Here is a 12,236-nt window from a genome sequence, read left to right on the forward strand (position 1 = left end):
ATCTCTTGTTGCATTTTAGGGCATTGGACCTGTTAAAATATGGTTAGGCTGGAAAAGTCTTTATCTGTGAGCTGTGTAAAAAATGTGTGGGAGTGTGGGAGTGTGTGTGTGTGTGTGTGTGTGTGTGTGTGTTTGTGCGCGCGCGCGCGCTCCCTGTTCTTTTAGACCTGGCAGGGGTTGGGGGGTGGGCAGGTGGTATGCTAGTACAGATAGAAACTACTTTTAACAACCCTGAAGTCTATCAGTACATGTGCTCAAAATTTAAAGAATATTGCATTTTGAATCAGAAACAATTTTTACAAATATTTTATTGAATTTTATTGTTAAAAATATGCTTTTTTATTGTTAAAAAAATGATTTTTTGTGTGTTTTGGAAAACACAAAAAGCCCAAAAACAAAATGAAATTTACCTGTAATCCCAATTCCCAGGGATTAATCCCTGGGATCTATTTTGATCCATTTCATTTTAGTCTTTTACCTCTGTCTGTCTCTGCCTTTCCCCCATCCCTCTTTGTCTCTTTCTCTCATTAAGGATCATATCTCTACATAATTGTGTATCCTGCCTTTTCCACTTAACTGAATCAGGAAATGTAAAAGCAGTAACAGAACCTTTTTATTTCTACATTTTCTACTTTACTTCTGTCTGCATCTTTCCCTCTTTTTTTTTTTTGCCAGTATTTCTTTATTTGGAGTATTTCCATTTTTATCAAAGTTCAATTCAAAATGTAAAACAGTTTATGCTTTTTGAGTTTTATTTCCTCCCTACACTTGTTAAAATAGACCAGTGAAAGACAGGTTTTCCAGATTATGATAGATCCACCTTCAACTATATAACTGGTTCAATTTAGAGTCTTAGGATAATGATCTGCCACCATATGTGGGTTATAACTTGAGGTTTGCATAAAAATGTGTCTTGGATTAACTGACTATGCCACGGTGCCCGGTAACTGGCTTGTTTCTAGGAAGTTAAATGCCTGACTTTTGCTTGACATCGTCAGTAGAACTTTCTGATGAAAGCAAATAAAACAACCAATTAAGTATGTGACTTCAGGTGTGGTCTCCTCCCTGGTAGAGGTGTGCTCCGTGTTCCAGAAGATTTTCTATAAGGGAGGCAAAATGCCTTAGAAAGCAATTATCTTATTTAAGCCTACACTTGTCTGGGGACCTGAGGTCAGCCGCAAAGTCACTGGAAAAAAAGCGCTGTCTACCATAGAAAGCAGTTTCTTTGTTGGGGGGGGTGGGATGGGTCAGTCTGAACAAGTTTGCTTTTGAACTGAATGACCTCCTGAGACCACGAGCCTGCGTCGATTAAACACAGCAAACCTCAGGATGAAGCCGCCCCCTTGCCCTTCACATCACTCCCGTTTCAAAACAAAAACACAAACAGAAATACTTTAAACTTCGCTTTCCAAAGCTAATGCCCTCCCCTCAAACTGTCTGTTACTGCTTCTGCTTGGATTATTTTCATTTGGGTTGTGTTTTTCTGACCGAGGGCCAGGCCCTTGTCTTTGTGTATTTGTAAAGTGCCTCATCTACTTACAAGTCTTTAGAAATTACAGACAAAAACAGGAATGCAAGAGAAACTGGCAGCTAAAACCTTACAGCTTTTCTGAACTGATGCTATGCCTGAGAACCAGAATGGAATATTTTTATAAGGCAATATTGAAACATTCTAACCCCAAGAAACTAAATTGAGTCTACATTAGCTGAATATAAAACAGGGCCCAGATTTGGCATGGTGTCTGCCACTCACATGGCTTGTGATGCCGCGTTAACGAGCTGTTGCTCTGTGGTCAGTATAAAAGGGAGAGGATCCTTCCAGAGGGGTGCCAACCCTCTGGAGATCCAGAAGTTCCTCTGGCATGAGGCTTTTCATCTTATGACATGTATCTGGCTGTGCTCAACTGGCAGAATTTAGGAGCCACAGGAAAAAGAGCCCATCGTTGGAGGGACAAAGGGATGTGAATGTCTGGATAGAGCTGAGAGGTGCTCTGAGGCCAGGTCAGCACAGTGGAAGCAAAAGGACAAAGCAGAAATCCCCTCTTCCTTCCTTGCTCGCTCCCTCCTTTTCTGTCCTTCCTTCTTTCCTTTTTCCTGACCCTGCTGAGGTTGGGTATACAAAAATGGGGTCTGTGAAATCTTTCTTTCTTAGAAACTTTTTTCTTCTGCAGACATGATTGTATTCGATGTTCTCTATCATTTAAAAATGTATTTGTAGACCCAAAGAGATAAGTGCGATAGGGTTGTTTAGTCGCTAGTTCATGCCTGATTCTGCAATCCCATGATGGTAGCCCACCAGGCTCCTCTGTCTATGGAATTTTCCAGGCAAGAATATTGGAGTGGGTTGCCATTCCCTCCCCCCGGGGATCTTCCCCGACCCAGGGATCAAGTCCGAGTCTCCTGCGTTGGTAGGCGGATTCTTTACTACTGAGCCGCCTGGGAAGTCCAAGTGCTGCATGAAACCAGTCAGTTGTGTTAAACTAGCATATCTGTCTTTGTGGTTGTCACTGGCCTGAGGAGAAAGACGTATAAAATTGATTTTTTTTTTTAAAGCATTTGAATGCCTTTTGTTTGCTATTACATTTATTCAGTAATTTAGTTGGTTTTTAAAAAGTCTCTCCTCCTTCTCCCTTCTTTCCTTCTCTTCCTTCCTTCCTCTCAACTGAATTTTGTAGTAAATTGTCTCTTCCTCACTTTGGCTGTAGACATGACTTTGAAACGGGAGAAATAACTCAGAAATAACCTTTGAGATCCTAATGTCATGAACTCTTGCTCAGCCACGTTTAGAAAGGAATTCATATGTGAGGTGGGGGTTGGACAACAGAATAGGACTCAAAGAGGTTTGTACCTAAATGTCCCCTCTTCCAGAACACAGTGATGACCTTAGAGTCCTAGGGAGGCCGGGTAGCCTAACCAAACTCCTTACAGGCTGAACTGCCCCAAACTGGGCTGGCAGCCTGAAGCTTATGCCACCAGGGTGCCAGCCCAACCCAGCTAGGGGAGCATGAGGCCAGGAAACTTTTAGTTGGCTGTACAAGGGTACTGGATTTAATGGCCCCAGCAGTAGCCGAGGTCGCTGAAACAGAATTTCGAAACCAAATTGTTCCACATGGAGCACTGCTATCCTTCTCTTTAAAGCAACTTTGGAAAAGCGTAAGTAGAGCCCAGTGAGAATATACGTTTTTAAATTTCATTTTTCATTTCTGAGATCAAGAACTGAAAAACGTGCAAATATCACCAAAAAATCAGGTTTGGAAACTTACAGTTAAGCTTTTATCACAGATTTGGTTCCAAATGTACATTGTTGGGGGGAAGCAGTTAAAGTATAAGTTTTAGAGCAATTGTTACTATTATAAGAGGATTTTTTATGAGAACATTGTTCAATGTAGTCACATTTCATTTCTAAAAATAGCCAAAGAACAAAAATGATTCACAGATGTTGATTTATGAGAAAAATAGTGAGCTATATAAACTGAAATGTATTTGAAGGAAGGATAGAGCCCCTCATTAAAAACCATTCTGTAAAAAGCACCTCCTTCTCCTTGACTCCCCAGAAAATTCCAAGTCCTTTCTGGACCCATAGCACATGGGGCCCAGGGTGCATCAGGACAGCCAGAGACCCAGTGGGACCTTCCCGTGCAATGTGCTCTGAGAGGAGCCTGCTGAGGGTGGGTTCTCTGGCATGGCAATTCTCACTAGTTGGTCCATGTCAGAATCACCTACAACGCTAGTTAAATGCAGATTCCCAGGCCCCGCTCCTAGAAACTCAGATTCAGTATATTTAGAATGGAGCCCAGGACTCTGCATAGGAAACCAGCCTTCCAAGTCATTCTGCTGCAGGTGGCGCACAGACAATACTTTAGAAACGCTCCTCTGAGAGATGGACTTCCCAGGGGGTGCTAGTGGTAAAGGATCTGCCTGCCGATGCAGGAGACGTGGGTTCGATCCCTGCATTCAGAAGATCCCCTGGAGAAGAAAATGGCAACCCACTTCAGTATTCTTGCCTGGAAAATTCCATGCACAGAGGAGCCTGGCAGGCTACAGTCCATGGGGTTGCAAGAGTCAGACACGACTGAGCATGTACCTCTGAGGGATCCCATTGAAATCGTTGCCAGAATCAGAATCCTGTAGTTGCCAGTTAGGAGTCATCTCATCTATTCAGTAGTTTCTATTAGCACTGGCGGGAGTCTTTAATACCTAGGCTTTGGGAGCCATAAAAGGAGAAATTAGAAATGACCAAACTTTCATATGGATTGAGTCTGTAAATTGTTTACTATACAATTAACCTTAGCATAATCATATAGATCAGGCTGATGTTACTAGAGTGTGTGCTACTGGAAATACACCTAATCCCTGGATTGTAGGACTGTCAAAACAGTCACCTCCTCTCCTGACTCTACCCCACCCCCGCAGTTGTCCCTGAGAGATTAAATGTCCTTTTCTCAGGCAGGCTTGGCCATGTGACTCAGTTTGGTCAGCAAAGTGTGGGTCGAAAATGGTAGCACCTCTTGGAGCAGAAGCTTCAAAAGCCAAAGTGTGGTTCTGGCCTCTCTCTGCCTTCTGCCATGTGAGCAGCATGTCTCAGCTAGAAACTGCTCCTTTAATATGGACTTAAGTGGGGAAGAACAGGGGCCTAGCTGCAGCAGAGCCTGAAGCAGACAACTTCAGGAGTGAGGGAGAAACCCTGTGGACCGCTTAAGTCCCAGAGACTGCCTAGTTGTCTGCTGCTGCTGCTGCTGCTGCTGCGTCGAACCAGTCGTGTCCGACTCTGTGAGACCCCATAGACGGCAGCCCACCAGGCTCCTCTGTCCTGCAGCCTAACCTAGCAAAACCAGACACTAATACAGCTCCTCATTAGTACTGTATTAGCAAAATACTAAGCCAGGCATGACTAGAGGAAATGTCTTCATTCTGACTCTTTCTGGAATTTTCTTTGGTCATCTAAATTCTTTGTGTTCCACACCATTGTGTGTTTCCTTTTCGTAGCTTACTTAACGTACTTAGCATGCAGAAAATTATAAGTGTTCAAAGTTCAGAATTGAAATGTCAAAACTTCATCAGCTGTCTTTCCATGAGTTATTTTTTTATTGAAGTGTGGCGGTGGTGGTGGTTTATTGAAGTGTAGTTGATTTATAATGTGTTAGTTTCAGGTGTACAGCACAGTGATTCAATTACACACACACACATATATTCTTCTTCACATTCTTTTCCCTTATAAATTATTACAAACTACTGAGTAGAGTTTCCCTGTGCTATACAGTAGGTCCTTGTTGGTTATCTATTTTACATATATTAGTGTGTACATGTTAATGACAGACTCCTAATTTATCCTTCCCCTAAGGCATTCTTAATTGCATACAACCCAGGAAGCTCCCTCTACTTCCGATATGCTTTGCAGAGTGGCCTTCCTCCAATTCCTGATGAACAGGACCACAGTCTATTGATGTGTGGCGTTGCAGCTTCTTGTCCACCTTGGTGTTCCTAATGCTGTGATCTGACTTAGTGTCTCCATGGCTATGGCAGTGAGATACAGTGTTTATTTGCCTCTATTTCGTGGCGAGAATAAAAGCAAAGTCCACTTGAGACCATGCTTTTAGAGCTCCAATATGGGCTCCCTACTAGTTCCTGTATAACATTATCAAATATCTCTGTGGAAACTGGGCTTTTATTGTTTGACCTCTTCATGTTCCCACTGAGTTAAGCTAGTGTCCTTCTGCCCCTGTCAGAACACACTTGTAAGTACAGATGGCTGGGAGAGAAAGCGATGAGTGGCCGCTAGCTTGCTGAGAGTTTCCCAGAAAGTCATAGCCCACCTTTGCTCTGGGGCTACTGTTGGTGATGACCTACTTTTTAAAAAAATTGAAATGTTTTGTAGTTGATTTATAGTGTTGTATTAATTTCTTCTGTACAGCAAAAGTGATTCAATTATATATATACACATCCTTTTTAATATTCTTTTCCATTATCGCTTATCTCACAATACTGAATATAGTTCCCTGTGCCCTACAGGAGGACCTTGTTGTTTATCCACTCTATATATGATAGTTTGCATCTGCTAACCCCAAATTTCCAGTCCATCCCTCCCCACCCTCTTCCCCCTTGGCAACCCCCATTTCTGTTTCATAGATATGTTCATTTGTGTTGTGTTGTAAATTCCACATATAAGTGATATCACATGGTATTTGTCTTTCTCCTTCTGACTTACTTCACACAGTATGATAATCTCTGGTTGCATCGATGTTGCTGCAAATGGCATCATTCTGTTCTTTTTTATGGCTGGGTGATATTCCATTGTAGATATGCACGTCTTCTTCCTCCATTCATCTGTTGATGGACATTTAGGTTGCTTCCATTTCTTGGCTATTCTGAACAGTGCTGCTGTGAACATTGGAATGCGTGTATAATTTGGAGTTCTAGTTTTGTCTGGATACATGCCCTGGAGTGGGATTACTGGATCCTCTGATCATTACTGATCCATTTCTCTGTTAATCACACCTAGACTTTTTCGAGGTCAACCTCCAGGTTTTCTGCATTGCCTTGGGCTAACGCTCTGAAGGTAGAATAAGGACAAAGACATATATTCAGTGACAATGGTTTGCAGCTTAGTGGGAGATTCAGCCCAGATTTTCACTCTCCAGATCACTCTCCAAGTCTCCTCGGTCTCCTCCTTCCTCTGTTCCTCAGTAACGAGAAGCGTGGGGTGAGGTTGCCCACAGCTCCAGACTCCCAGCCTCGAACACAGAAGGACTCTTTTTAGTCTCAATCCTCAGGATCATCGAGTCAACAAATGTTTTATTGAATACTTACTGTGTTCCAAGCACCATTGTAGGTATTTGGAATGCATAGGGGTAGGAAGAAGATCCCTAGAGGGTGGGAGATGGGAGCCAGAATTATGTTCCATAAATATGGTTTCCAAGAGCCCAAGTCTATAAATCTCATCAGGGGCCTCAGGAAGAAGGATCATTTGTCAGCTGGGGAGATATCTGAGAACGTGACACTTACACAACAAAAATGAAGTGCCAAGCAGGAAAATTATACCTTTTTAGCCCACCCACACAGGCATGATCTTATATAGCATTTTTCATTTAAGTTTCATCAGGTCTTTACAAGCCTTATGCTATCACTCCCCATTTTCTTTACTCTGAGCCAGGCTTGTGGCTCATGCTATTAACCTCATTTCTTAGAAACCTCTCCCCCCCAAAAAAAAACCACAAAGAAACAAAAATGGGAGCAATTATAGAAAGGAGCTAAATGTAATCAGTGTCACTAAGAATCCTTTCAAAACATAACTCTAAAATGGCCACCAGGTTTCTCTTCTGAAATGACTTAGTAGTTTTCTCACAGCATTTCTCTAAACTGTTTTTTTTCAAGTGTTAGTCACTCAATAGGGCCCAACTCTTTGCAATCCCATGAACGATAGCCGACCAGGCTCCTCTCTCCGTGGAATTCTCCAGGCAGGAATACTAGAGTGGCAGCCATTCCCTTCTCCAGGGGATCTTCCCCACCCAGGGGTTGACCTGGGTCTCCTGCACTACGGGCAGATTGTTTAGTGTCTGAGCCACCAGGGAAAGTTGCACCATCTTTGTGACACAGGCTATTCATCTCTGTTTGGGAGAAGTGAAATAGATAGTCTTGTGCAAGTAGGCCCCGGGCCACCATTTTAACCTCACTTCTGCTCTATCTAGACGCGCAATAGGGCTCCAGGTGGTGGTGGTGTTCAGTCGCTCAGTCATGTCCAATTCTTTGCAACCCCACGGATTGCAGCACTCCAGGCTTCCCTGTCCCTCACCACATCCAGGAGCTTGCTCAAGCTCATGTCCATTGAGTTAGTGATGCCATCCAACCATCTCATCCTCTGTCATCCCCTTCTCCTCCTGCCTTTAATCTTTCCTGGCGTCAGGATCTTTTCTAATGAGTTGGCTCTTTGCATCAGGTGGCCAAAGTATTGGGGATTCAGCATCAGTCCTTCTATTAAATGTTCAGGATTGATTTCCTTTAGAATACATTGGTTGGATGTCCTTGCAGTCCAAGGGACTCAAGGATCTTCTCCAATACCACAACTCAAAAACATCAATTCTTTGGCATTCAGCCTTCGTTATGGTCCAACTCGCACATCCATACATGACTACTGGAAAAACCATAGCTTTGACCAGATGGACCATTGTTGGCAAAGTAATGCCTCTGTTTTTTAATATGCTGTCTAGGTTGGTCATAGCTTTCCTTCCAAGGAGGAAGCGTCTTTTAATTTCATGACTGCAGTCACCATCTGCAGTGATTTTGGAGCCCCCCAAAATAAAGTCTCTGACTGTTTCCATTGTTTCCCCTTCTATTTGCCATGAAGTAATGGGACCAGATGCCATGATCTTAGTTTTTTGAATGTTGAGTTTTAAGCCAGCTTTTGCACTCTCCTCTTTCACCTTCATCAAGAGGCTCTTTAGTTCTTCACTTCCTGCCATAAGGGTGGTATCATCTGAATATCTCCCATGGATGGAGGAGCCTGGTAGGCTATATCTGAGGTTATTGATATTTCTCCCAGCAATCTTGATTCCAGCTTGTGCTTCATCCAGCCCAGGGTTTCACATGATGTACTCTGCATAGAAGTTAAATAAGCAGGGTGACAATATACAGCCTTGACGTACTCCTTTCCCAATTTGGAACCAGTCTGTTGTTCCATGTCTGGTTCTAACTGATGCTTCTTGACCTGCATACAGGTTTTTCAGAAGGCAATAAGGTGGTCTGGTATTTCCATCTCTTTAAAAATTTCCTGCAATTTGTTGTGATCCACACAGTCAAAAGCTTTAGCATAGTCAATGAAGTAGAAGTAGATGTTTTCCTGGAACTCTCTTGCTTTTTAGTGATCCAACAGATGTTGGCAATTTGATCTCTGGTTCCTCTGCCTTTTCTAAATACAGCTTGAACATCTGAAAGTTCACAGTTCATGTACTGTTGAAGCCTGGCTTGGAGGATTTTGAGCATTATTTTGCTAGCATGTGAAATGAGTGAAATTGTGCAATAGTTTGAACATTCTTTGGCATTGCCTTTCTTTGGGATTGGAATGAAAACTGACCTTTTCCAATCCTGTGGCCACTCCTGAGTTTTCCAAATTTGCTGGCATATTGAGTGCAGCACTTTCACAGAATCATCTTTTAGGAGTTGAAATAGATCAGCTGGAATTCCATCACCTCCACTAGCTTTGTTCATAGTGATGTTTCCTAAGGCCCACTTAACTTTGCACTCCAAGATGTCTGGCTCTAGGTGAGTGATCACACCATCATGGTTATCTGGGTCATGAAGATCTTTTTTGTATAGTTCTTTTGTGTATTCTTGTCACCTCTTCTTAATATCTTCTGCTTCTGTTAGGCCCATACAATTTCTGACCTTTATTGTGCCCGTCTTTGCATGAAATATTCCCTTGATATCTCTAATTTTCTTGAAGAGATCTCTAGTCTTTCCCATTCTGTTGTTTTCTTCTATTCCTTTGCATTGATCGCTGAGGAAGGCTTTCTTATCTCTCCTTGCTTTTCTTTGGAACTCTGCATTCAAATGGGTATATCTTTCTTTTTCTCCTTTGCCTTTAACTTCTCTTCTTTTCTCAGCTATTTGTAAGGTCTCTTCAGACAATCATTTTGACTTTTTGCATTTCTTTTTCTTGGGGATTTCTTGATCCCTGCCTCCTGTACAATGTCATGAACCTCCATCCATAGTTCTTCAGGCAATCTATCAGATCTAATCCCTTGAATCTATTTGTCACTTCCACTGTATAATCCTAAGGGATTTGATTTAGGTCATACTTGAATGGTCTCATGGCTTTCCCTACTTTCTTCAATTTAAGTCTGAATTTGGCAATAAGGAACTCATGATGTGAACCACAGTCAGCTCCTGGTCTTGTTTTTGCTGGCTGTATAGAGCTTCTCCATCTCTGACTGCAAAGAATATGATCAATCTGATTTTGGTATTGACCACCTGGTGATGTCCATGGGTAGTCGTGTCTTGTGTTGTTGGAAGAGGGTGTTTGCTATGACCAGTGCATTCCCTTGGCAAAACTCTGTGAGCCTTTGCCCTGCTTCATTTTGTACTCCAAGGCCAAACTTGCCAGTATCTCCTGACTTCCTATTTTTGCACTCCAGTCCCCTATGATGAAAAGGACATCTTTTTTGAGTGTTAGTTCTAGAAGGTCTTGTACATCTTCATAGAACCTTTGAACTTCAGCTTCTTAGGCATTAGTAATTGGGGCATAGACTTGAATTACCGTGATATTGTATGGTTTGCCTTGGAAACGAACAGAGATCGTTCTGTTGTTTTTGGAATTGTACCCAAGCACTGTAGTTTGGACCCTCTTGTTGCCTATGATGGCTACTCCATTTCTTCTAAGGGATTCTTGCCTGCACTGGTAGATATAATGGTCATCTGAATTAAATTCACCTTTTTCGGCCCATTTTAGTTCACTGATTCCTAAAAGGTCTATGTTCACTCTTGCCATCTCCTGTTTGACCACTTCCAATTCACCCTGATTCACTGACCTAGCATTCCAGGTTCCTATGCAATGTTGTTCTTTACGGCATTGGACTTTACTTCCATCACCAGACACCTACACAGCAGGGCGTTGTTTTTACTTTGGCTCATGCTCTTCATTTCTTCTGGAACTATTTCTCCACTCTTTTCCAGTAGCATATTGGGCACCTACTGGGGATTGGTAGGTGTTCATCTTTTAGTGTCACATCTTTTTGTCTTTTCATACTCTTCATGGGTCTCCAGTTGGAGATTTGTAAAGCTATGTTGTGAATGGCTATTTTTTAAATGAAAATATGCCTTTGATTTTGACTTAGAGGTAGTGAAAACAAACGAAAAAAGAACCCAAATGGAGCTGCTTCAGACCAGCTGGGGAGACAGCTGAGAGGCCAAACCAGAACCAGAAGTAAGAACAGAAATTGGGTATTTACCTGACCCCACCACAGAAGCAGCTAAGAAAATTGTGGAGACTCATTTTATTGTAACAGGCTGTGCCTTCATCACAAGAAAGGCAGTTCCATTTAGGGGAAGAAGACAGTAGTTGTGAGTGGTAAATATTAGTCCATTGAAGAGTAAGGATGGGGACTTCCCTGGTGGTCCAGTGGCTAAGATTCTGCACTCCCAGTGCAGGGGACCTGGGTTCGCTTCCTGGTCAGGGAACTAGATTCCACATGCTGCAACTAAAGATTCCTCCTGCTGCAGCTAAAAAAAGATTCCGCATGCCAAAGCTAAGACCCCACAGCCGAACAAACAAACAAATATTTTTTAAAAAAAGAGTAAGGATGGTTGGCCCCATGTGCCCATAGGAAAACCTTAACCCTGAGCAACACTCAGAACACATGTAAGCCTCCTAAGGTACTTCACAGAGCATAGGATGAACAATTTCTAGGGAAAGAGTTAGGGTGGGGGGAATTCAGGCAAAGAAGATGACCCAAGCAAAGACCTAGAGGCAAGAATTAGCACCAGTTGTTGAAGGGGCTGCATGTTATTTCTGACCCACGTCATGAGGTAAGAAGCAGGAGGAAAGTGAGGGGCACAGGTGGACAGTGTCATTTGAAAAGCTTGACTTTGTTCTGTAGGTGCGGGGAGCCACTGAATGGCCTGCTGTAGATTCTGGCTGTTGTTGGGCGACAATTCCCCATGAGTCTGTCACTTTTCTACATATTATGTGAATGAGGCATTAAATCGTTTCGGTTCCCTGTTGCTTTTTGAGAACCACAAGGACAACACAGAGTGACTCAGGCAGAGGCTGTGAGTGCAGTGGGGGTTCTGTCTCTGTGAGAAACCCTAAGCTCAGGAACCTGTTCACTTCAGTTCAGTTCAGTCGCTCAGTCATGTCTGATTCTTTGCAACCCCATGAACTGAAGCATGCCAGGCCTCCCTGTCCATCACCAACTCCCAGAGTCCACCCAAACCCATGTCCACTGAGTCAGTGATGCCATCCAACCATCTCATCCTCTGTCGTCCCCTTCTCCTCCTGCCCTCAATCTTTCCCAGCATCAGGGTCTTTTCCAGTGAGTCAACTCTTCACACGAGGTGGCCAAAGTATTGGAGTTTCAGCTTCAGCATCAGTCCTTCCAATTAACACCCAGGACTGATCTCCTTTAGGATGGACTGGTTGGATCTCCTTGCAGTCCAAGGGACTCTCAAGAGTCTTCTCCAACACCACAGTTCAAAAGCATCAATTCTTCAGTGCTCAGCTTTCTTTATAATCCAACTCTCACATC

This window comes from Bison bison, unplaced genomic scaffold, assembly GCF_000754665.1.
Source record: "Bison bison bison isolate TAMUID 2011002044 unplaced genomic scaffold, Bison_UMD1.0 scf7180017864329, whole genome shotgun sequence".
Classification (NCBI taxonomy): Eukaryota; Metazoa; Chordata; class Mammalia; order Artiodactyla; family Bovidae; genus Bison; species Bison bison.